We start from the raw sequence: 26,032 nt of genomic DNA on the forward strand, positions 1-26,032 counted from the left end.
CTTTTGCAGCTGACTTTGGACCTCTCGGAGTGCCGATAATGCATTCACTCTTTCAAAAAATATGAGCAGCAAGCCAACATAAACAACTGTTTATTCACAAAATGCTGGAGTAACTCAGCAGGTCAGGCAGCATCTCAGGAGAGAAGAAATGGGTGACGTTTCGGACTGAAGAAGGGTCTCGACCCGAAACGTCACCCATTCCTTCTCTCCTGAGATTCTGCCTGACGTGCTGAGTTACTCCAGCATTTTGTGAATAAATACCTTCGATTTGTACCAGCATCTGCATTTAATTTATTATACATAAACAGCTGTAGTCATCTGATAAATAACATTGGAGTTACTCACTTTTTATAAAGACTTTATCAGGTGAGTGTCAGCAACGTTCTGTTTCACAATAGATTCAGGTAGACTGAATGATAGGGAGAAGATCAATTAATAAAAGGCATCCCAAAGTGTTGGAAAAATGCAGCGTTCTGAGGAAGAAGAAAGAAGGGCTATCAACTCAAGGCAAATCAACAAGTCAAAAGCAAATACACCAGATTCTACAAATCTAAAAAAAACAAAATGTTGGAAATATTCAGTAGCTGGGTAGGATCAGTACAGAAAAGAACAAACATTTCAAGCCAGTGACATTTTGAGTCATAGAATCACACAGTGTGGAAACAGGCCCAACAAGCCCACACCGACCAACAAGTCCCATCTACACTAGTCCCACCTGCCTGTCTTTGGCCCATATCCCTCTAAAACTATCCTATCCATTTACCTGTCTAAATGTTTCTTAACTGTTGTGATAGTACCAGCCTCAACTACCTCCAGCGGCAGCTCAATCTATATACCCACCACCCTTTGTGTACAAAGTTACCCTTCAGGTTCTTATTATCTTTCTCCTCTCACCATTAACCTATATCCTCTGGTTCTCGATTCCCCTACCTTGGGCAAGACACTCTGTGAATTTGCCTGATCTATTCCTCTCACAAGTTTGTACACATCTATAAGTTCACCCCTCATCCCCCTGCACTCCAAGGAATGGAGTCTTAGCCTGCTCAACTACTCCACATCAGGCCCTTAAGTCCTGGCAACATCCTTGTAAATCTTCTCTGCACCCTTTCCATCTTGACAACATCTTTCCTATGGTGCCCAAAACTGAACACAATACTCTAAATGTGGTCTCACCAACGTTTTACACAACTGTAATATGACCTCCCATCTTCTGTACTTTACCATGTATTCCTCTTCCCCAGAGATGCTGCCTGACATGCTGAGTTACTCCAGCTTTTTTTGTCTATCTTCTATACTCAATACTCTGACTGATGGCCAAAGTGCTGAAAGCCTTTTTGACCACCCAATATATCAGTGACACCATTTTCAAGGAGTTATGTACCTGCACTCCTAGATTTCTCTGCTCTACAACACTCCCCAGTGCTCTACCATTCACTGTGTAGATTCTGTCATGTTGGACTTCCCAAAATGCAACACCTCACGTTTCTCTGTATTAAATTCCATCAATGCCTTGCTGAAATCAACAATTCTGATGAGAAGCAAATTAATGATATCAGTATTCCATAAACACTTCGTTCCCACTGCGTTGGAATATCCTGGGAACCAGAAATTTAGTTTCACCTTGGTGGCAGCGAAAGTTCCAGAAATAATAATCACAGAGAGAATTATCAGTCACTTGGATAATTGTGGATTGGTTAGGGAAAGCAGGCATGGATGTATTAAAGGCAAATTGTATTTAACTGGCATGTTAGTGTTATTTTTTTGATCAAATATTGGAAAGAAATGATAAAGGAAATTTAGATGTATATATGGACTTATAACATGCATTTGACAAGTTGTCACAAATAAACTCATCAACACTGAAGAACATGAATAAAACAGAGGAGCTTTGATATAAATTGTTTCAGTAATTGTCTTTGTGGGCGGCACAGTGGAGCAGTGGTAGAGTTGCTGCCTTATAGTGCCATAGACCTGGGTTCAATCCTGACTGAGGGTGCTGTATATACGGAGTTTGTACGTTCTTCCTGTGACCGCGTGGGTTTTCTCAGGGCACTCCGGTTTCTTTCCACACTCCAAAGACATACAGTTTTGTAGGTTAATTGGCTTTGGCAAAAATTGTAAATTGTCCCTAATGTGTTGGATAGTGTTAGTGCACTGGAGTGATCACCAATCAGCACAGATTTGGTGGGCTGAAGGGCCTGTTTCTTTGCTGTATCTCTAAAGTCTAAACAGAGAACAAAATAGTAGTGAATTGTTTTCGGTAGTTTAGTGAACTGTACAGTCATTTCCAGTGGTCAGTCCTGTAACCACAGGTTTTTTAAATATAAATGATTTGGACTTGAGAGCATGATTTTCAGATCTACAGATAGCAAAAAAAAAGTGCAGTGAACAGTGAGAAGAATGGTAGAGACTTAAGGATGATGGTGGAATAGAAAGAAAAGTTACAGATGTTATAGTGAAGTGTTAATTTTGGAAGGAAGAATGAGAAGAGGCAACATAAACTAAAACATATTTCTGAAAGGAGTACAAAACATAAAAATCTGATGGCATATATGCATACTTCACTGAAAGTGCAGGGCAGGTTGAGAAAGTGCTTAAAAAAAGCAATGAAATCCTAGGCTTTACAAATAGTCATACAGAGTACAAAAGCAAGGATGCCACGAAGAACCTTTATATAAATAATATTTCACCCAAAACTGGAATACACAGTCCTATCTTACCTATCAAAGATCAGAAGGAGACCATTTAGCCTATCAGGTCCATGAGACCTCCTACAGAACAATTTATCCTCGCGTTATTTCCCCATAACCCTGCAATTATATTGTCTAAGGGGAATTTACAGCAGGTAAACAGGCTCCTGACAATGGGATATGGAAGGAAACCAGATCCCCTGCTGGAACCAGAGGGAAGATATGAAAGCTTTGGGAGGGTGGAAAAGAGATTTATGAAAATCATTTCAGGGATGAGGGTCTTGAATCATGAGAATAATTTGAGGTATTTTAAAATCATGAGATATATTTCATTTCATTTTATTTTATTTCGAACATGTTAAAAGACATCAATTAAAAAACAAAATAAACAAAAAAACAGAAGAAATACAAGGAATTTCATCCATTACTTAACATGTGCGAAAAGGAGTAGGAAGAAGTGTGAACTTATTTAATCCTACCCCCATTCCCTAATCAATATTTATCAAGTATCAGATATTAATGCAAAAATACTCATACACCCTTATATGTTCATATAGATATACTTATTTAAATAATGATGTGTTATTATATGTAGACCCCTGGTGACTGTTAATCCCCTCCTCACTGTACCTAGAAAAAATCATGTGTGTATATTTGTTTTTAAACTGGATGATGTTTGAACATTGTTTTAATTCCGCATTCATTCTGTTCCATAGCTTCACTCCACTGATTGATATAGAAAATCTTTTCATTGTTGTTCGAGTATTGCGAATCTTGAAATTTAATGTTCCCCTTAAATTATACCCCCCCCTCTCTTTCATAAAACATTTCCTGTAAGTTACTTGGTAGCAAATTGTTTCTCACTTTGTATGAATTGAGCTGTTTGATATTCCACAATGTCATAAAATTTGATTATTTTAGACTTTATAAATAATGAGTTGGTGTGTTCACAAAAACCGACATTATGAATTATTCTAATGGCTCTTTTTTGCAGTATGAATAGTGGTTGTAGTGAACTTATATATGTACTTCCCCACACCTCTATACAGTAACTTAAATAAGGTGAAACTAGTGAACAGAACAGAATGCAAAGTGATTTGTTATCTAGGAAATGTTTTGCTTTGGCCAGAACTGAAATGCTTCTAGATACTTTACTGTGGATATGTTTAATGTGAGATTTCCAGCAAATTTTTTCATCTATTATCACCCCAAGGAATTTAGTTTCATTTACACTTTCTATGTTAACACCCTCTATCTGTACCTGTGCTTGATTGTTTATTTTACTGTTCCCAAATATCATAATTTTTGTTTTGCTCAAGTTTAGTGATAATTTGTTAATATCAAACCATTTTTTAATTTTGCAAAATTCTGAGGTGATACTGTCCAAAAGTTGCTGTAAATTTTCACCAGAACCAAGAATGTTAGTGTCATCAGCAAATAGGATGAATTTCAATATTTTTGATAATTTACATATATCATTGATGCAGATGATGAAGAGTTTAGGACCCAACACTGACCCCTGGGGGACTCCACACACAATGTCCTAGAACTCTATAAATCAAAGCGATTGACAAAACACCAGGACTATGAGGAGAGGGATGTATAGAAGGATGAGCCGGATTTTTACAAATCTGAAGAGCTGGTTCAGATTTGATGGTTCAAATGGCTTCTTACATGCTGTAACCCTTCTGTGTTTGTCAGCATAAACCCACCTCACGGTGGACAGAGATAAAAACAAAAACCTGACAATCTTGTTTATAAGAAGATAGCTGCTGGGCAGAATGTTAGAATCTAAACCTATTTTTCCTTTTATATAGGGTATATGTGTATAGAAGTTGGGAGGCCATGGTGCAGTTGTATAAGAAGTTGGTGAGGCCACATTTAGAGTATTGTATTCAGTTCTGGGCACCATGTTATAGGAAAGTTGTTGTCAAGCTAGAAAGGGTACAGAGAAGATTTACAAGGATGTTGCCAGGACTAAAGGTTATGAGCTCTAGGGAGAGTTTGAGTAGGCTGGGACTCTATTCCTTGGAGCACATGAGGATGAGGGGTGATCTTATAAAGTGTATAAAATCATGAGTAGGATAGATCGGGTAGATGCACATAGCCTCCTGCCCAGAGTAGGTGAAACGAGGACCAGAGGACAAAGGTTTAAGGTGAAGGAGAAAAAATATTTAATAGGAATCTGAGGGGTAACTTTTTTGCACTAAGGGTGGTGGGTGTGGACATCCATCACAGTGACTCCAAACACCCCCTCACTGTGATGGAGGCAACGAAACTTCCGCTCTCTTCCCTACGCCCAAGTCCCCGCGGCCGAGCCGCACCGGGCGCTGAAACATCCCGCGGCCGAGCCGGGTGATGGAAGGCCCCGCGGCCGTACCGTGCGCAGCTAAGTCCCGCGGCCGAGCCGCGCCGGGCGATGGAAGGCCTCGCGGACGAGCCGCACCAGCGATGTAAAGTCCCGCGGCCGAGCCACACCAGCGATGTAAAGTCCCGCGGCCGAGCCGCACCGGGCGATGTTAGGTCCCGCGGCCGAGCCGCGCCGGGCGATGGAAGGCCCCGCGGCCGAGCCGTGCCGGGCAATGGAAGGCCCCGCGGCCGAGCCGCACCAGTGATGTAAAGTCCCGCGCCGGGCGATGAAAGGCCCCGCGGCCGAGCCGCACCTGGCGCTGAACCGTCCCGCGGCCGTACCGGGCGATGGAAGGCCCCGCGGCCGAGCCGCACCGGGCACTGTTAAGTCCAGTGGCCGAACCGCACCAGGCGATGGAAGGCCCCGCGGGCGATGGAAGGCCCCGCGTTTTATTTTATTTTTTAGCGCAAACGGAGATATGACTCGGAAAGGGTCGCATCTCCGTTGAGGAAGAGATTTTTTTAAAGGTTTCCCCCACCACCCCCCCACCACCCCCCACATATACACAGCTAAAGATAGGCTATTTCCTACATCTAACACTAACAAATAGACAAAGAAAGAAGAAAGACAAACAGACTGGCGGCGAGCCGCAGCTGCAGGGCAGCGCCGCCACCGCAATGAGGCCAGTGCGTTGTTTTGTTGGCATTTGTTGCCTATTATACAGCAGTCACAATTCCAGAGTATATGGTTTTGAATGATTGGGTGTAATCAGCTGACAACTTGTCATGTTTCATGTATGCGTTATAACAAACTTTAACATGTCATTCTGCATTCATTATCACCTTGAAATTAAAATGCTTTAGTTTTTGCACACTGTAATTGTACATACTATTAGGTGATTTCTAATCACTCTCTAGACACTAGAAGACTTCAGCTTCTGTTTATTTTTTATTTTCCCTTAAAGGTGAAAGAACTTTAAATTAGAGAACCCAAAGCACAGTGGAGGCATAAGAGGGTAGGCCTCAACTGGAACACAGGAACTGAGTTGGAAACATTTTCAAAAAGGAAGAAATAAGGCATTTAGGTAGGTGAGAAAGTGTTATTTACGCTGATTGTAAGTGCAGCTTCTGGTCTTAAAACCTTATGGAAATTTTCCTTTACATACATTATTTCAGAGACAGTACTTATTGTTTTTAAAAGTCAATCAATAACTTCAAAAAGATTTTTATGTTACAGGTTTCATGCTCCATTCCAGCCACAGGCGTTGATGTTGTAATGTTAGTGAGCCGGAATGACTGATTTTAATCCTGTATGTATTAATGCATGACCTTCAGTCAAAGCAGAAAGGGTAGGGGAAACAGGTCACTGAGCCATCACAATGGATTGCTTTGTTATAGTAAAGAAGATATTACTGTTATCACCTGCAGCTTCCTGAGATCACATTTCTGTGTGAAACAGCTGAGGAAATTTTAATTAAAAGTAAAGAATATCCTTTGTTCTTTTTCTTGTTCCTTCATATTTTATACAATTATCAAGATAAAGACTGGTGATGCTGGAAAATTAACCAGTAACTCCATTGTACTATATTTAGTACCTTTATGACCTATAAAAACTAAACTGTTAATTTAAAACCTTTTGCAGTTGAATTTCAAGTGATCTGCATTAAAAATGTCCATTTACTAAAATCTGGTTTGGCTACGATGTCCGTTTGCCGAATGGAAACCCATTCTGTACTTTTAACATTCAGTTAGAGCTATCATACATCGTATGTCACTGAGGTTTTAATCTTTGCAAAATAAACTATCTCTGATAGTTTGATCTCTAATAGCTGGAAGGCCGTTAACCATTGCTTGCACATTTAAGGCCATTGTATGTGGAGAAATCATTTTTATTGGATGAGTAGCATAGTAATAGCATATTCAATTGTAACTTTCAGAAAGGAAGTGGATAAATTCATGAACGTGAAAAGATTGCATGGATTTTGGGGAAAAAGCAGGTGACAGCTTTACCGGATAATCTTTGAAAATGTTGCTGGAGATTGATTGAATGGGCCACTTTCTGCAAAGCTACTCAATTCCCTTTTGCTGCCTGAGGTGCCACAATATTGAATTTCTCACTTATGTCCAACTGCCTCTCTTCTGTTCCCCATAAAACCCATTTTTAAGCAAGTATTTCCAGTCAGATTTTCTTCCTTGGCTTAGTATCCACTATCTTTCCCCTCCTCTATTTCCCATCCCCGAGTCATCTATTTTTTATACCTATTTTTTCCTCTTATCGCCTTTCCCCTCCCGCTGTCCCTTTACACCCATATCCCTCCCTTAGATTTACATTCCTCCACTTCACTCCCAATCTGACAGACTTTATCTCCTTTTCACCTCTTGAACTTTGTCACTTTCTCCACCCACCTGCCAATCAAACCCCCCTCACTTGTATCCATTTATCACTTGCCAGGCTTTGCCCCACTCACACCTCTCTTTTCCAGCATTTTCCTCCTCCACACCATCAGCCTGAAGAAGGGCCTCGACCCAAAATGCCATCTGTCCATTGGTCAGGCATCATTGATTCAGCTGTTCAGGCATCATCTTAGGAGAAAAGGAATAGGTATTGCATTCCAAACATTCTCAATTTTCTGGAAAGTATATCTTACCAAACATCTTTCTGCATCTGTAATGGTTACAATAAAATTACCCATTCAGCCCAGAAATGCTGCCTGACCCGCTGAGTTCCTCCGGCACTTTGTGTTTCGCTCATGATTCCAGCATCTGCAGTTCCTTGTGTGTCTGCTTTCTCACTCTTCTTTAATGTATCGTGTTTGTTCTCCTTCACATTCGAAGCAGTCAGATCATTTTTGATGTTAATATCATTTCATTATAAAATGTAAACTTTGGTTGGAAGATATTGCACTGTTTAGAACTTATCTTTGTATGATTTATGTTGTGCAAAAGGAATAGCTAAGCATTCTCTTCCTCAACTACATGGAACTTCTTGTGATCTCAAACTTAGGACACTCTCATGGTTATGCTGATGCATTCAGTTCAACCTCCTAGTCGATTTCTCTGATGATATCTAAAACATGAATGAAGCAAAAATGAGTTAAAGCATTGCATATAATCACAACTTATTTTCGATGTATTTTTAATATGAATAATATGGGGCAACATTAATTTCTCTGGAATGCCAGAGGTTGTGGGCTGGCCTGATAGGTATATAAAATTATGAGAGGCATAGTTTAGGTGGGCAGTCAGAACCTTTAACCCAGAATGGAAAATCAAATGCTCGAGGGCTTAGTTTTAAGGTGAGAGGGTGAAAGTTTAAAGGAGATGTTTGTTACATGGGGGGGGGGGGGGGGGTACATTAAATACATTTAAGAGACTTTTGGATAGGGATATTGATATGCAGGGAATGGACTGACATGGAATATGTTCAAGCGGATAATGTTTGGTCCTGGCATCAATATCAGCATAAACATTGTGGATCCAGCCTGTTCCTGTGCTATTTTGTTATATGTTCTATGTAAGTGGTGACACGAAAATTCAACTTTAATTAAATTAAAAACCAACTTAAAAGCATGACGGACAGTAATCTTCTCCATCACTAGGATTCAGATCTTTATCTTCCTAAGTGGTTGAAACTTTGGAATTTCCACCATAACCCCCCACCTCTCTACCTCTTTTTTTCTGCCGCTTTAAAATCTGCCTTTTCCTCATAGCTTTTGGCATTCTATCCTAATCCAAAAATCCCCATATGTGATTTGATGTCAAGTTTTGTTTGATGATTAGCATTAGTGATAATTTAGCAGCACTAGTTAAATAAAGTTTTGTTTCTGTAAACAGGTGATCTGCATTTGTGAAAAGTCTATGGACCACTAAAGTTCTCAGAAGGGCTTCACTATTTTCCTGTTAAGAACAATTATATCTTAATGATTGTAGTTCCGCTTTATGAATTTCATATTATCGTTTGGCACTCAATCCAGAATTTGAACCAAAAAATAAAACACAATTATCGATCACTGTTCACATTGCTTGGTATCAGAAAGGCAGGATGGCTCATTGACAGAACTTAAAATGGATATACTATTCTGCAAATGAAAAATACTCATAAATTCAAGCAAAATAGTACAAGCAAACAAATTTGTCATAATTCAGCAATAATATTGCAAAAGCTGCAATGAATCATTTCAAGTGTGAGTGACCACATAACTCTTAAACATTGCAGATAGACACAAAATGCTGAAGTAACTCAGTGGGTCAGGCAGCATCTCTGGAGAAAAGGAATAGGTATTGTATTCCGAACAATCCATTTTCTGGAAAATATATCTTACCAAATATCTTTCTGCATCTGTAATGGTTACCATAAAATTACCCATTAAGCTCAGAAATGTAATTTATGTAAGAACGGCTCTGGCTTAACCCTTAGCTGCCCCCTTAAAACGTTTAGCCACTCATTTTTTGGAGTAATTAGGATTAGGCGTTAAATGATGACTTTGCCAACAACATCCAAACCCCATTAATGAATAAGAAATTTTGAAAGTACTAGTATCTAACATTTGTGCGTGATAAAATCTTCTCTTTTTCCATTTTCTTTTCCTTTGCATCCTTTTCCTGGGCCGGACATTAAAAAACAAAAGTCTGGATAGGTACATCGATGCTTAAATCAAAATAAGAGATTACTTCACATGATCTTCCCTCCCAGCTGTTTCCCTCTGCAATATGGAATATTTGTCCTGACAATATTCCATGGTCAATGGTCAATATGGAAACATTGTTTCAGTAAAGTGTAGACAGAAGCATAAAACAATAAAGCAACAGAGTGTATAAAAAGGTAAAAAACTGGAAAGTTTGAAGAAATATAAAATGGGAAGGATGAAAAACAGCTCAACTATAAATTGGAACAGGTTTGAAAATAAAGATTTAGCTAAGAAATAATGAAAACGATGTTCATATTTATTTTCCCAGAAGGACAATGACATTTTGAAGTAACATTTCCATGGATCAGCAGAAGTTGAAAGAAAAATGACACAAGGATAGAGCGGCATATAGATCAATTACAGATATGGATTGAAAAATGGCAGATGGAAATTAATCTGAGCAAATGTGAAGTGTCATACTTTGGGAGGTCAAATGTATGGGGAAAGTATACAATTAAGCCAAATGCCTTATCAACATTGATGGGTCTTGGGTACAAGTTCTATAACTCTGAAAGTGGCAAGTAGGTAGAGGGGTCCAGGCGTTGTATGGTATGCTTGCCTTCATCAGTAGCAGACATGAGTATAACAGTCAGGAAGTCATATTGCGGCTTTGTAAACCTTTGGTAAGGCTGCATTTGAAGTATTTTGCGCAGTTCTGGTCCAATGGTTACTCCATTGGAGGAAGAATACAGAGGCCTTGGATAAGGTACAGAAGAGGTTTACCAGGATGCTGCCTGGATTGAAGGGTATTAGCTATAAGGAGGGGTTGGACACACCTGTATTGTTTTCTCTGAAGTGTCAGAGGCTGAGGGGAGACTTGATAAAAAATATATAAACCGACAAGAGGCATAGAAAGGGTAGATAGTTAGAACCTTTTTTCCCCTGGGTGGAAATGTCAAAGACTAGAGGACATAGATTTAAATCTAAGAATGGGAAAGTTTAAAGGATCTGTGCAGGGCAATTTTTTTCACACAGAATGGTAGCTGCCGGGAAATCGCTGCCAGGGAGTGGAAGCAGATACGATAGTGGCGTTTTAGATGTGTGGGGAATGATGAGATATGGATCTCATGCAAGCAGAGGAGATTAATTTAGCTTGACATTATATTTGGCACAGATATTGAGGGGCAAAATGTCTGTTCTTGTGCTGTACTGTTCTGTGTTCGATTTTCTAATTGTTCTTGCAGCTGTTACTATGCTTTTCTGCAACATACAAGGCCAGCATCAGAGGTTGTCAGACAACAGAGGAAAGTTAAAGTGACAAGAGATAGCTCAAAATCACTATTGTGGATGGAATGGAGATGTTGGGCGTAGGGATCATATGAATTGCAAGAATTTCCTCTTTGTCCGGGGCAACAATAACTTCAGTTTAGTTATATCAGCTTATTCAAAATGTTTTAAATTTCAATTCTGACACTTCACTCCATCACCACAGGTTTCTATTCCTTCATTATATCCCAATTCATCAGTCTACTACTACCTTAGCTGCTTATATTTCCTCTTTCCGTATAATTCTTCGGCATGTTGCTTAACTAAAACAATCTCCTGTAGGATTTATTTTGTATATTTTTTAACCACTTTTCAAATTAGTTTAATCAAATCACAGGAGCCCAATTTTTCAATTTTGTAAAATAGTCTGACCCTGTTATATAAATTCATCTATCCTCTCTGCATTGAAGTATTGAGAGAATTTGTCTTGGATAATGCTGGTACATTGCAATGAAACTTTGTGTTTTCAAAATAGTGTGGTACAAGGTTAATCATTAAACATTCTCCTGAGCAATGCATTTACAATAAGACAGATATCTGTTTAAAGTTTTTCCTTTTGTGTTTTGAGAGTTTTTGTCGATATTTAGAAATGAATAAAGCTCACGGTTGTCAAAAGTAAGAGCAAAATATCAATTATTTTAATTTGAGACTGTAAACTCATCCCATCTAATATAATTGGGATTAAAGTGTACTGTCAGTGTTTTCATCACTTTTCACTTTATCCTTAAAGAGCATTATTATTAAACTTAGATGTGGAGCTTTGCACAAAAGCTTATTCTGTTCAGTATGTCATCATATCATTTGCGTTTTAATTGCTTGGCTGTGCAACCAGTTTCTGCAAACACAAAAGCCTCATTCTTTCTGTAGTTAAAGCTATTGAAGCAGTAGAAAAGCTATCCTTGACTACCTTAATTCATGTTTAGTTTAGAAATACAGGCCCTTCAGCTCTCCGAGTCCACGCCAACCAATGATCACCCGTCCACTAGTTCTATCCTACACACTAGGAACAACTTATACAAGCCAATTAACCTACAAACCTGCACGTTTTGGGAACATGGGAGGAAACCAGAGCACCCGGCGAAAACTAATGCAGTCACAGGGAGAACGTACAAACTGTGTACAGACAGCATCAATAGGCAGGATCGAACCCAGTTCTCTGGCTCTGTAAGGCAGCAACTTTACCGCTGTGCCACTGTGCTTGAACTGTGTATCCCACAAAATAATCAAAAATGCCTTTCTGGTTATCTAAACCAAGAGAGTTACGTGAAGAATATGCAAGGCACATTCTATAAAGATGAATTGAAACTCATAGTTAACTACATTTCTTTTTTTTTAAACTGCATGTTCTTTTTCTCATGTTTCCCGAGTTTCATTCTTATTTAAGAGAAGTAAGGGTGTCCTTTTCATATTTGGTCAATTGGTCAGAAGATTCATTTGACCGTTATGTAAGACATTAGAAGGTAAGGCTGATTTTTCCTCCACCTCAAGCTAAATGATGAGGTTGATAAGTTAAAAATCCAACAGCAGATTCCAAAGTACAGCAGCAAAACACCTGTTATATTTACCAATGGTTGAACTTGGGTTTATATATTCCTAAAATATGTATTATAACACTCTTTTCAATTACGATAAATCAGTTTGAAACAAATTTCAATGAAATAAATGTGGATAATGCAAATTTATATATTAACCACTATTCAGAGTACAATAAAAATTGTGAATTTAATACTGTGATGAATGCCCTGGAAAATATTCTTGCATTGCAAATTCAAAAATGTTGATTATAAAAGTGTACAAAATTAACAAAAGATTACTGGGACAGATACCTTGACAGGAACAATTATGATGTCCAACAGATGAATCTTAACCCCTTATCCTAACTACTTGTCAATTAAACCCAGTTTAATTCCAAAAAATTCATGATAACCTGATTCATCTTTCTGAGTTGATTTAGTTAATCTGGTGGATTTTAGTAGGATTAACACAACTAACTTCTCATCAGGATTCAGAAAGTTTACACAATCGATTGTTGCTGTTCCTAAACACTGGTGTGTGACATCAGGCTCCTGTACCTCCTGCTCAATGGTAGCACCGCAAAGGTGACATGGTCAGATGGTGGGGAGTACATCCAGTTCCTCCAGCTGTTTGTATTTTGCTTCAGATTCCAACATTTGCAGTATCTTAGTTCTGTCTTTAGTGCTAATACCCTATCAAGCCCTTGCAATAAACACAAGACCAGCCAAAATCCAGTTCAAAACAACATGAATGTTTTCTTCTCTGACCCCTCTCTGACATTCCCCAGTATCTCCTCATTTGGTTTGGTGGTAAAATTTGTTTGATAATCTCTCCTATGAATCAATGAAGGATATTTTAGGTAATTAAAAATAATATGTGATTTTGACTGATATCACAGTCAAAGTTGATGGTCACCATCAAACACAATGGTGCAGAAACAAAGAACTGCAGATGCTGGTTTATACTAAAGATAATCACAAAGTGCTGGGCCAGGCAGCATCTCTGGAGAAAAGAGAAGGAGAAAAAGGACGCCCATCCTTTTTCTCCAGAGATGCTGCCTGACCCTCTGAGTTACAAAAGTGCATTTTATTGTTGTTGGAATATCAGGACCATGTAAAGACAATACTTTGAAAATTTTGGATCACAAAGAAATTTCTCAAGGTGAACTTCATGCTTCCTGGAAGCAAACAATTCTGCAAGAGTCTGCATGGAGGGACAATACCCAGGGAGATGGATCTTGGGGATGAATGCTATCCTCTGTATCTCTGGCTTTCAACACCAGTGCAATCTCAAGCATAGTTTTGCAGCACAGATATGAGACCCATGCATGCGGCAGAATAGTAGTGTAAAAATGTCCCCTCAAGAGGTGATCCTGCCCTTGTTAGTCCAGGGAGGGCATTAGTCATTAAGAAGGATGTAGAAACTTCATTATTATGTGCTACATGATGCAAAATCTAGCAAGCCAGTGCTGGGGAAAGAGAAAAGAGCTGATCCAGAGTCTGAAGACCATAAGACAGAGTTTGAGGAGACACAGTTGCAAGAAGGCTGTCAAAGGATGTTCCTGCTCAATATCTGCTGCTTCATCTTCCAGATGAGTGGCAAAGGCAGACATTGGCCATAGGATATAAAGAATGATTTGCAATATCTCTGCAAAATAAAGTTCCACAAAACTTCAAGTGATCCTCTTCACACCACTGTTTTTAACATCAGCAGAATTAACCACCATCCAAGCTCATCACCAAACACATGGGACTTGTCAAGTCAAAGTCAAGTCAGCACTCATCTCTGCAACTGTGTCCTCGACTTCCTGACCAACAGACCCCAATCAGTGAAGATAGGGGACAAATCATCCTCAACAATGATCCTCAACACTGGTGCTCCACAAGGATGCATTCTCAGCTCCTTTCTTTACTCCTTCTAGACCCATGACTGCAGCCAAGTACAAATCCAACTTCAATTTACAAATTCACAGATAACACCACTGTTGGGGGCTGGATATCAAAAAATGACGAGACGGAGTACAGAGATTGAGAACCTTGTAATCCGGTGTCGAGACAACAGCCTTACTCTCAATGTCAGCAAGAAAAGAAAATAGTGGTCGACTTGAGGAAGTGAAGCAGTACACATTCCCCAGTTTGCATTGACGGGGCCAAAGTAGAGATGGTTGAAAGCTTCAAATTCCTAGTAGTAAATATCACCAATAACTTCTCCTGGACCACCCATACTAAAGCAATGGCCAAGAAAGTGCACCAGGCCATTAGAAGGCTGAGGATGTTTGCCATGTCCTTAACAACTCTCACCAACTTCTATAGATGTGCCGTAGAAAGTATTTAATCAGGATGCATCGCAGCATAGTTTGGGAACAGCCCCGTCCAAGACCACAAGAAATTGCAGAGAATTGTGGACGCAGCCCAGACCATCACACACACCAGCCTCCTTTCCATTGACTCACACTGCCCCACGAGGCCACCAGCATAATCACGGACAGGTTCCGCCACGGCTAATCCCTCTTCTCCCCTCTCCCATCAGACAAGAAGTATAGAAGTGTTTATGGGTTCTGATGTATTAGAACCTCCAGATTCAAGGACAGTTTCTTCCCAGCTGTTATCATGCAACTGAACCATCCTTCCAACAACTAGAGAGGAGTCCTGTGCTATTATCAACCTCAGACTATCTTTGCTTGGACTTTACTGCACTTGCACTAAACATTATTCGTGTTATTCCCTTTGTCATGTATCTACACTGTGGATGGCTCGATGGGAATCATGTATTGTCTTTTCACTGACTGGTTAGAACCCCAGCAACCCTTCCAGGTGAAATAAAGGTTCATGTCCACCTCTTCCAACCTTGTCTATTGCATTCAGCGTGGCCTCTTTTACATCGGCGAGACTAAGGATAGCCTATCCAACTGTTTTGTCAAACACTTGCATGTGGTCCATCAAGGCCTCCTGAAGAGCTCGGTTGCCAACCATTTTAACTTCCCATTCCCCTACCAACATTTCTATCCTTGTCCTCCTTCATTGCCAGGATGAGGCCAATTCAAACTGGAAGAATAGCACTTTATGTTCTGCTTGGGCAATCTGCAATGCAATAGTATGAAAATTTAATTCTCCAATTTCAAGTAATACCCCTACCCTTTCCTCTACCTACCCCCCATCCTCATCCCTGTGTGCACATATTTCTCTCACCATCTCCCACTATCCCATCTCTCTTCTCCTTATGCTCATCTCCTCTTCCTTAGCCCCCTGTTACCTTTTTAGCCCTCCTCGTTCCTTTCCCTCCTTTACCTCACTGTCACCTCTCTTTTCCAGCTTTTTGTTACGCCTATTCCATCAGTCTAAAGAAGGCTCTCGACCCAAAACACCACCTAACCATTTCCTCCAAGGATATATTTATGTCTTACTTAACAAACCATTTTATGGGTTCTGATGTATAAGGTCTCTAATCTGGTTCTGATAAATGTTTTGCTTATTTAGCCTTCATTGCTTAATTTCTATTTTATTTTTTCTCTCCCAACATTTAGATTGATTGATGATTTCAATTTATCGATGAATTTTAGGTAACTCCATTGATGCTTTTAATACATAGAAACATAGAAACATAAAAAATAGGTGCAGGAGTAGGCCATTCTGCCCTTCGAGCCTGCACCGCCATTCAATATGATCATGGCTGATCATCCAACTCAGTATCCCGTACCTGCCTTCTCTCCATACCCCCTGATCCCTTTAGCCACAAGGGCCACATCTAACTCCCTCTTAAATATAGCCAATGAACTGGCCTCAACTACCTTCTGTGGCAGAGAATTCCACAGATTCACCACTCTCTGTGTGAAAAAAAACTTTCTCATCTCAGTTTATCCTTAAACTGTGACCCCTTGTTCTGGACTTCCCCAACATCGGGAACAATTTTCCTGCATCTAGCCTGTCCAACCCCTTAAGAATTTTGTAAGTTTCTATAAGATCCCCCCTCAATCTTCTAACTTCCAGCGAGTAAAAGCCGAGTCTATCCAGTCTTTCTTCATATGAAAGTCCTGCCATCCCAGGAATCAATCTGGTGAACCTTCTCTGTACTCCCTCTATGGCAAGAATGTCTTTCCTAAGATTAGGAGACAAAAACTGTACGCAATACTCCAGGTGTGGTCTCACCAATGCCCTGTACAACTGCAACAGAACCTCCCTGCTCCTATACTCAAATCCCCTCGCTATGAATGCCTAACGTACCATTTGCCAACAATACATTGGGCAAAAAGAGATTTGAAACTAATTCAATACGTGTGCTTTGTAGTGAAATGAAGATGATTATAATAAACAGTATATGAAATTGGTGTGTTTACAATGATTAATTTTTGAAGAGAAAATAAAACAATTTTCATTTTTATGCATTGTTAGGTTAGGTAAATTGTGGGTTAGATGCTGGTGTATGTGCCAAAGATAGCCAACAGGACCAAGTTCCACCTTCTACCGCCCATACTTCCACCCCCACCCCCTCGCCCTCGCCCCAACAATCTATATACTAAAACTCTTGTTTGTTTGTTTGTTTGTTCCTGAACTATAGCCAAAACGGTACACGATAGCGCGACAATTTTAGCCCCACCTTACTCACCATCGTCCCTTTGGTGCTAATGGACGACGTTTCATTGAAATCGGTGTTATATTTTTAAAGTCATTCACATTTTAAAGTTTAAATCTATCTCCTAGGGAGGGGGGTTGGAGGAGGTGTAAGGGGTTAAACATTCGACATTTCGCCATATCGGTTTTATTGCAGGGGTGTAAAAAAGGTGTAAAAGCTCCAGCTCGATTATGTTGCCAGGACATCCTGTTGCTCAGCATGGAGGCACGGTTTATGGTTGACCATCCTTTGATATGGGCAACTGGCTTTAAGGCTTTGATGCTTAACCATCCTTTGATGGTTAAGGGGAACATTTGGTCATATCGACTGTTCTTTGGTCCTGGGAATACCGAGGACATGTAGGTCACACAGGACACGGAGGACATAGGGGTCCTGAAGGGCACATAAAGATTTATAGGACATTGTAAAACTTGCCATATAAGGTAGCAACAGGAAATGTACTGGCACATGTATTTTGGGTATAAATATGTGTAATTGTTAGCATTCGGGGAGAGAGACTACACTAGCTTCCTGAATGTTTCTAAACGCTCCGGTTTCTAGACTCTCTCCCACCTGGGTGAGTAGAATAAAGAGGTTATACGAATTCGGTTGTCTGACTATTTTGTTCATAGGGCACGAACTACAACATTTGGCGTAGTCGGCAGGATCTCTTTGGCACTGTCAACCACGAACGACTAAGAGGCAGCGGTGACTGAAACACGTCCGAAGGGGACAGAGTGCACTTCTCGACCGTTGTTCGAGACCCCGGACGTTGACGTTTTTCAGACACTGAAGTCCCTCGTTTGGGGTTGATTTTGTGTTCAACTGAGATTCACAGACGAACCGATAAGGAAAAGGGCAAGGATAAGGATGATATTGAGGTAAGAGTCTTTATCGCATGAGTCTGTGGTCTGGGTAAATTTAAGAATAATTTCATAACGTGATATAGTGATTGGTTGTCAGGCCAGGAATGGGACAGGCTATGGATATAAGAGAAATTGATCGTTTGGTAATTGGATGTCAGACATGTGAGACGGACTTTGGATAAGGTGATGGCGGTGCCCCGGTATTATAACGTAAAGGGCGGTCACTCTTGTTGACATTGTCTTGGTCTGGGTAAATTGATCGTTTGGTAACAATTAATGTGGGAGCGAGAAGCAGTGAAGAAATGGAAAAAGAGGATTAAAAAAATGGAAAGAGGGGGAAGCACCATCAGGAGTCAAGGGAGCGAAGTTGGAGGGAAAATGCAAGTAGTAGAGGGATATCAGTGTGTGATAGGTTGGGAATACCGAAAACATGCGATATTTTGCAAGCGGAATGTAAGGTGTATGATCTAAGACTTGACCGTGCTACCGGAGCTCGAGGTGAATTTAAAACCTGTACCAAAGGGATATATCTCGCCCAACAACAACAAAAGTCAGAATCCGAACCACTGAAGTCTATAGCGGCTTTATTAGGTAATCAGGAGTCCGAGGGTGACGAGGAACCCTGGACACATCCGATCCCCACAGCCCCACAGGCAGAGCCACCGGCTGCGGTTGTGCCAGTCCCGGTTCTACCCTCCCCGCCAGAATATTGGGGACTACCCCCCGATAATGAGACAGCATCAGGGATTATGGATAGGTCCCAGACAAAGGGTTAAGTTGCGCCACGAACAAGAATCCGCATGATCGGCGCTAGAGATTGATGTTACTGCCCACCATAGCCTTTGTCAGTATACCTCATGCTGCCCAGCAGGCTGAATTATTTGCCCTCACGCAGGCCTGCCACCTTTGCGTTGACCAATGTGCTAATATTTACACCGACTCACGATATGCCTTTGGGATTGCACATGATTTTGGTAACCTGTGGCAGCACAGGGGCTTTTTGACTGCAGCAGGCACTCCTATTAAAAATGCCCTGTTTGTCCGAAGTCTACTAGCGAGTTTAACACTCCCGAAAACCTTGGCTATCATTAAATGTAATTCGCATACATCTGTCAAGGATCCCATTTCTTTCAGGAATGCATTGGCTGACACATTGGTACGCACAGAGGCCCTGACCCCTACCATTTTAGTTTCTTCAGGTGAACAACAGCAGTTTTCTGCAAATACTGCTATGCCCAGTGTTTCGGAATTCTGCCAGCTTCAGGGGGACGCCCCCAAGGCTGAGAGACACCGGTGGAGCCAGGATGGGTGTTCCCCTCGCGAATCTGACTTGCTTTGGGTTACTGCCTCTGGCAAAGTTTGTGTCCCTAACGCGCTTTTACCTGTTTTGTTGCATTATGTTCACTCTCTTACCTATGCTGGTAAGAGGGGAATGTTGGATGTAATAAATGCTACATGGTATCACCCCAAAATATATTGGGGTTTACAAATTGATTTTATTGAATTGCCACGTGTACTTAGTTCTAAGTATTGCTTAGTTATTGTTGATGTGTTTAGCTGATGGATTGATTTTGCTATTGATGTTGCTATTTTGCTATTGTTACTCCTGCTATTAGGGGAAGTGCACTCAAGATCTATATGGGATTGTGGTTAATCTGTATTTACTCCATGACATTTATGTAAAGACGTTCAGATGATATGCAGAGGAGGCAATGGCACAATACCCTGGAAGGCAGAAAGAATAGGACCCTGCTCAGGATGGTTTAATAAAACCAGAGCTAAACAATTGAGAGACCAAGCCTATTGGGTTGTACCCTGTGGACATGCTTTGTGCCAGTTTAATTTCCAATGCCTGACAGATGAATTTAGTTTTTGTCTTTCAGTCCAGGTATTTTTAAATTCATGTTACAAGTTGACAAAGCTTTTAATCAGGCATAGCAACTTCATGGTGAACTATTTTATGGATAACACCTTTCCTTACTCCTATTCCGTGCACGCTTTACTATTGACTTATTTATTGCCTAGTATTGAGAGCGATAACCATTTGCTCGGAGGGTGAGCTGGTGTTTCAGAACACCAGGTCAGCATGTGACAGAGCTGATGTTGTCACCCAAGGATTATGAATGCCAGTTTTTGCAGGAACAAAAACGGTTGATAGCAGCTGTTCTACGCACGTCCAGTATTCTGGCTGTTCCACGTGTTCAGGATGTGCATGCAATAATTCAGCATTTCTCATACAGGTATATAACAAAGAAGGAAATTTGAGCACAAGACTGCTGGACTAGTGTAGATGGTCTAAACGAACTGGGATCTGTATCTTTGGCTTCACATTTCAACATTTGTTTTTTTTAACTGGATGAATTGAATATTTGAGAATGAATTGAAGATTACAATTGTGCTGGAATTGTGGACCCTTCCCATTCTTGTACTAGCTTAGTTGATAAATTAGCCTTTGAAGCCTATTTACTTGGGTCAGTGGGTACATGAGATATTTAAAGGAAGTATTTTGCTTTTCATTTATTCAATGCCTGAGGACCACATTTAGAAAACCTCTATGCGTATAACCCCACTCTACTACAGGATTAGCCCCAGCTGAGGTATTATACGGGAAACCACTCCGAACCCCTTGGGGGATGGAGGGAGAGGGGTGCATCAACCTCCATGAACTGTACGACCTGGATGAGCGTTTAATTGAATAAATGAAATTATTAACCCAATCTTTATCAGCCTAGCATTCTCAGGTCCGAGACGCCCAGAGACCACGGGACAACATGAGGCTGAGATGGGATTGTGGATTATATTGACCCTCGGTAGTCAGATAGAAGGACGAACCTCGGATCTCCGGCAAACCAATCGTTTCTTCAACCAATCGTTTGACCAACCAACCACGCGAACCAATCGTTTATGTCAGACATATGCTTCACAGGTGGAACGGTCTGCCTGTTGGGTGTGCGCCCCAGGTTTCAACACATGGAAAAAGCATGATGCCTCTTTACCCGGTCCCCTTCACTCCGAGTGAAGTCAGGTCTGCCCGGTTCTTTTTGAATCACTCACAGAGCCCTGGCCCCAATAATTGGTGTACGGATTACGACAACCAATCAGATGACTGTGGATGTCAATGTTTTAATGGGTGGTTCTTGAGATCCTATCTTAATCAAACACAGGAGAATTGGCCCCGGATGCAAGTTAATTCTCCTCATGACTCTCCAGAAACACCAATAAATACAACCTGTTTCTGTAGAATGGGATTCAGCACATGCACCCATATCAGTACTACAGTTCCCCCAAGACCTCTCAATGGGACTTACTTAATATGTGGGAGCAGAGCTATGTCTGGTTACCAGGACTTTCGCCACGGTATGATCAGGGATCTTATGAGACCTGGACAGGGTGCTGTTATCTAGCTTTTGTAATCCCACATTTACGAATCATAAATCATCCTCTACAGCATCCAGAGTGGCGCTCTAAACGAGCTGTATCGGAGTTTGAGAGGTTTTGGTGGATAATATTCCCGAGATGGGGAACCGCTCGGGCGGGAACTGAAATTTGAAACTTAGCTAGTGCCCTGGAACAATTAGCAAATTGTACTGCTGATGGACTGTACGAGACTCAGGAACAAATAGGCCAGTTAACAACTGAAATGATGGTCCTGCGTCTTGTCGCTCTCCAGAATCGTATGGCTCTAGATTTCCTGCTAGCCGAGAAAGGGGATACCTGTGCTATGATAGGGCAAGAATGTTGTACATTTGTACCAGATGTATCCTCTAATATCACCAATATCGCGGGGCATGTGAAGGATGTTATAGAAAGAGCATTTAGTGTTTGAGCCCTCTGAGGGGGCGCTGTGAACTGTTTATGTATATGCTGTTATGTTTGTGTGCCATTGTATGTATGTTCTTAGTACCTGAACTGATGTACAGCGCTTTGGTCAATGTGGGTTGTTTTTAAATGTGCTATACAAATAAAATTGACTTGGCTTGACTAGGAAAATAGGGGCAGATTTAGCCCAAAATCAAATTAATGCTTCAGGATGGGATTGGTTTGGTTTAGGATATTTGTGGGGGCCGATTTTCCATTATGGCAGTATCTTTCTGTTAATTGTAGTGATTCTGTTAATTTGTTATTGTTTCGGTCCATGTATACGCCAACTACTTGTTAATCGGTCAATTTAAAAAGAAAAAGAAAACAACACAAACGGTGATTATAGTATAATCAGAGGGGAATGTAAGGGGTTAAACATTCGACATTTCGCCATATGGGTTTTATTGCAGGGGTTTAAAAAAGGTGTAAAAGCTCCAGCTCGATTATGTTGCCAGGACATCCTGTTGCTCAGCATGGAGGCACGGTTTATGGTTGACCATCCTTTGATATGGGCAACTGGCTTTAAGGCTTTGATGCTTAACCATCCTTTGATGGTTAAGGGGAACATTTGGTCATATCGACTGTTCTTTGGTCCTGGGAATACCGAGGACATGTAGGTCACACAGGACACGGAGGACATAGGGGTCCTGAAGGGCACATAAAGATTTATAGGACATTGTAAAACTTGCCATATAAGGTAGCAACAGGAAATGTACTGGCACATGTATTTTGGGTATAAATATGTGTAATTGTTAGCATTCGGGGAGAGAGACTACACTAGCTTTCTGAGTGTTTCTAAACGCTCCGGTTTCTAGACTCTCTCCCACCTGGGTGAGTAGAATAAAGAGGTTATACGAATTCGGTTGTCTGACTATTCTGTTCATAGGGCACGAACTACAACAGAGGGAGTGGGAGAGGAGAGAGGATAAGGGGGGTCGAGAGGGAGGGGGAGGGGGGGAGGGGAGGGAGGGGGAGGGGGGGGAGGGGAGGGAGGGGAGGGGGAAGGGAGAGGGGGAGGAGGGGGGAGGGGAGGGGGAAGGGAGAGGGGGAGGAGGAGGGAGGAGAAGGGGGGAGGGGGGGAGGGGGAGAGGAGAGGGTGCTGCACCAATGCAGGAGAGGTTTGGGCCCAACGGGTCCACTTGGTCTAGTAATCTTTAAAGTTAAGGACATATGCAGATATTTACAATTTGTGTACTCCAAGTGCCCCTCTCACAGCTGACAGATACGGATTCGACAAAAATTTCCCTCATTAGGTATGTAAAGGTTGTCCTACTTTTCTTTAATATATGATTTCTCCTCTTTGGGGGATTATCATATCATATCATATATATACAGCCGGAAACAGGCCTTTTCGGCCCTCCAAGTCCGTGCCGCCCAGCGATCCCCGTACATTAACACTATCCTACACCCACTAGGGACAATTTTTACCCAGCCAATTAACCTACATACCTGTACGTCTTTGGAGTAGTGCTTATCATATCATCTGTGTGTTCTTTCCAGGAAGGCTGATGTTTAACTCTGCTCCCCTGATGATTTTATGCTCGGACTAAGAGAGTATATGATCTCAGTTTACTAAAGACCTTCACAAATTTACAATGGGGCATGGTTTTTACCTTATCTATGTGCATTGGATTTTGACCTGAGTTTAAGCATTAAAAGGTTATTTTCTTCATGCTAATGCTAGCAGAAAAGTTACTGTGAGTAAAAGGTGAGGTCAGCCCATAGAACTGATCCTGATGTTGGAAAGAAAAAGGCTAGCATTCATATACTGTCTTTTATGATTAAAGATATTACATGTATTTTGTAATTGTGAAGTAGTCTGAAGAGTAGTCGTGTTATGATATAGGATAACATTCACAAATAACAAATTCCCACAAACAGCAATGTAATAAAGATTAGATAATCTATGCTTGTGTTTGTTACTGAGGAATGAGCATTGACCACTTCACCAAGGATAGCTTCTCCATTTTCCTTTGGAATACAACAGTGAGATCTTTAAATTCATACAAATGATGGCAGCTCCAATAATGTAGTGTACAATAGTGTAGTGTACACTGGAGAGTTAACCCAGAATTGTATGCTGATGAATGTCTATGAAGTGCGATTTGAATTCGTAACCATCTGTCTCAGATCTGAGACTACTAGCATCTGAATCAGATACAGGTGGCCTTAACCTTTTTTTTTGGGGGGGGGGGGGGGCACAGAGGAATACTTCATTTTATTTTGTTCCACAAGGAAATTTGTGCAAGTAATAAAAGTAACCTGGCAAGTGTCTGTGCCATTCAGAAATTTCTCCACAGTTTTTCCACTCTTTACCTCCTTCTCCTCTAACCTGGGGCTGCATGGAGAAAAAGATGGGTTAAAATCAAAAATGGATGGCACAATTGTCCAGTATTGTCATTATGACTCCAAAGGCTTCCTCCAGACCCCCCTGTTCCTTTTGTGTCCTAAAAGTCAAATGATTGGTAAATAAGTTGATTATTGTACATTAATCATAGTGTTGGAGGGTGGTAGATGAATCAGGTGTTTGATGGACCCTCTGTACAATTTGGGCAGAGCACATACGGAGTATTGCATGCAGTTCTGCTCGCCCCATTACAGAAAAGATATGGAGGGTTTGGAGAGGGTGCAGTGGAGGTTTACTACAATGCTACCTGGATCAGCCAGAGGGAAAGGTTGGATAGACTTGGATTGCTTTCTCTGGAATGTCAGTGGTTGAGAGCGCCTGCGTAGAGTGGATGTGGAGGGGATGTTTCCACTAGATCTATCTCTCCTTCCTTACTCCATTCTCCTGCCTTCTCCCCATAACCCCGGACACCCATACTAATCAAGAAGGCCATTGCACTCGACTGCACTTAATTCTTCCCTGTTTCCTTGTATTGTCAATACAATGGTTTCCACAGTCTCAGAATTAAAGCAAGTTCCTTTAGGAAGGAGATGAGGAGGATTTTTTTTCATCAGAGGGTGATGAATCTGTGGAATTCGTTGCCAAAGAAGGCTGTGGAGGCTGTCAATGGATATTTTCAAGGCAGAGGTAGATAGATTCTTGATTAGTATGGTGTTAGGGGTTATGGGGAGAAGGCAGGAGAATGGGGTTGAGAGGGAAAGATAGATCAGCCATGATTGAATGGTGGAGTAGACTTGATGGGCCGAATGTCCTAATTCTGCTCCTATCACTTATGAACGTATCAGGGGAGACTGATAGAAGTATATAAAAATTATGAGAGGCATAGAAAGTGTAGACAGTCAGAACCTTCTTTTCTGGGTATAAATGTCCAAAACTAGATGTCCTAGTGAGAGGGGAAAGTTTTTTTACAGATTGATGGAGGCCTGGAATGCCGTGCCAGGGGTGGTGGTGGAGGCAGATACAATAGCGGTGTTTAAGAGCCTTTTAGATAGGCCGATAGAAGTGCAAGGAATAAAGGGATATGGATCATGTACAGGCACATGAGATCAGTTAAACTTGGCATCCTGTTTGGCACAAACATTGTGGGACGAAGGGCCCATTCCTGTGCTGTACTGTTCTCTGTTCCAAAACTCATACTGATTGGTTGATTACTATAAATTACCCATAGTGTCAGTGGGTGATAATGGAAGGAGGTACAGGAAAATAAATGGGAGAAAATATTTGATGGGAACACTGTCAGGACTGGCGTGGGTCAAATGGTTTCATATTATATTATAGGACAATTTGAGAAATACAAAATTGGCACTTTTGATCTGTGAGGAAAGCTGGAGACATTACTGAATTGGCTGCATCAAGGCCATAAGGTTATAAGTGATAGGAGAATTAGGCCATCAAGTCTACTCCGCCATTCAATCATGGCTGATCTATCTCTCCTTCCTTACTCCATTCTCCTGCCTTCTCCCCATAACCCCGGACACCCATACTAATCAAGAAGGCCATTGCACTCGACTGTGCACTTAATTCTTCCCTGTTTCCTTGTATTGTCAATACAATGGTGCAAATCATATTTAATCAAGTGCTTATGCAGTTAATTCCCCTTTGGAAGGCTCGATTGATTCTGCTACCTAATAGGTAGCATGTTTCAGATTAAATCTCTTCCCTCCATTAGATTAGAATATTTAGTTCCCCATCAGGGAACTTCTCAATATCAACCGTGAAGATAGTGGTAAGCTATTCTATTTCACTTTTACAAGTAAAACAGATCAAATTGGTTTAAAGGAG

The 26,032-nt window shown here is 41.1% G+C and overlaps 1 protein-coding gene across 4 annotated transcripts in view; it reads left to right on the forward strand.

Annotated features, from left to right (window-relative positions):
- The window catches only part of meltf (melanotransferrin), a 109,689-nt gene that overhangs the window by 22,875 nt on the left and 60,782 nt on the right, over window positions 1-26,032 (forward strand). For 3 of the 4 annotated variants that reach the window (XM_078410289.1, XM_078410287.1, XM_078410288.1), the window contains exon 2: window positions 6,005-6,124. The exons of the other annotated variant lie outside the window; for it this stretch is intronic. The gene's annotated coding sequence lies outside the window, so the exon portion shown is untranslated. The remainder of the gene's footprint in view (window positions 1-6,004; window positions 6,125-26,032) is intronic. 4 annotated transcript variants of the gene reach the window in all.

This window comes from Rhinoraja longicauda, chromosome 13 (assembly GCF_053455715.1).
Source record: "Rhinoraja longicauda isolate Sanriku21f chromosome 13, sRhiLon1.1, whole genome shotgun sequence".
In the NCBI taxonomy this organism is placed as follows: domain Eukaryota; kingdom Metazoa; phylum Chordata; class Chondrichthyes; order Rajiformes; family Arhynchobatidae; genus Rhinoraja; species Rhinoraja longicauda.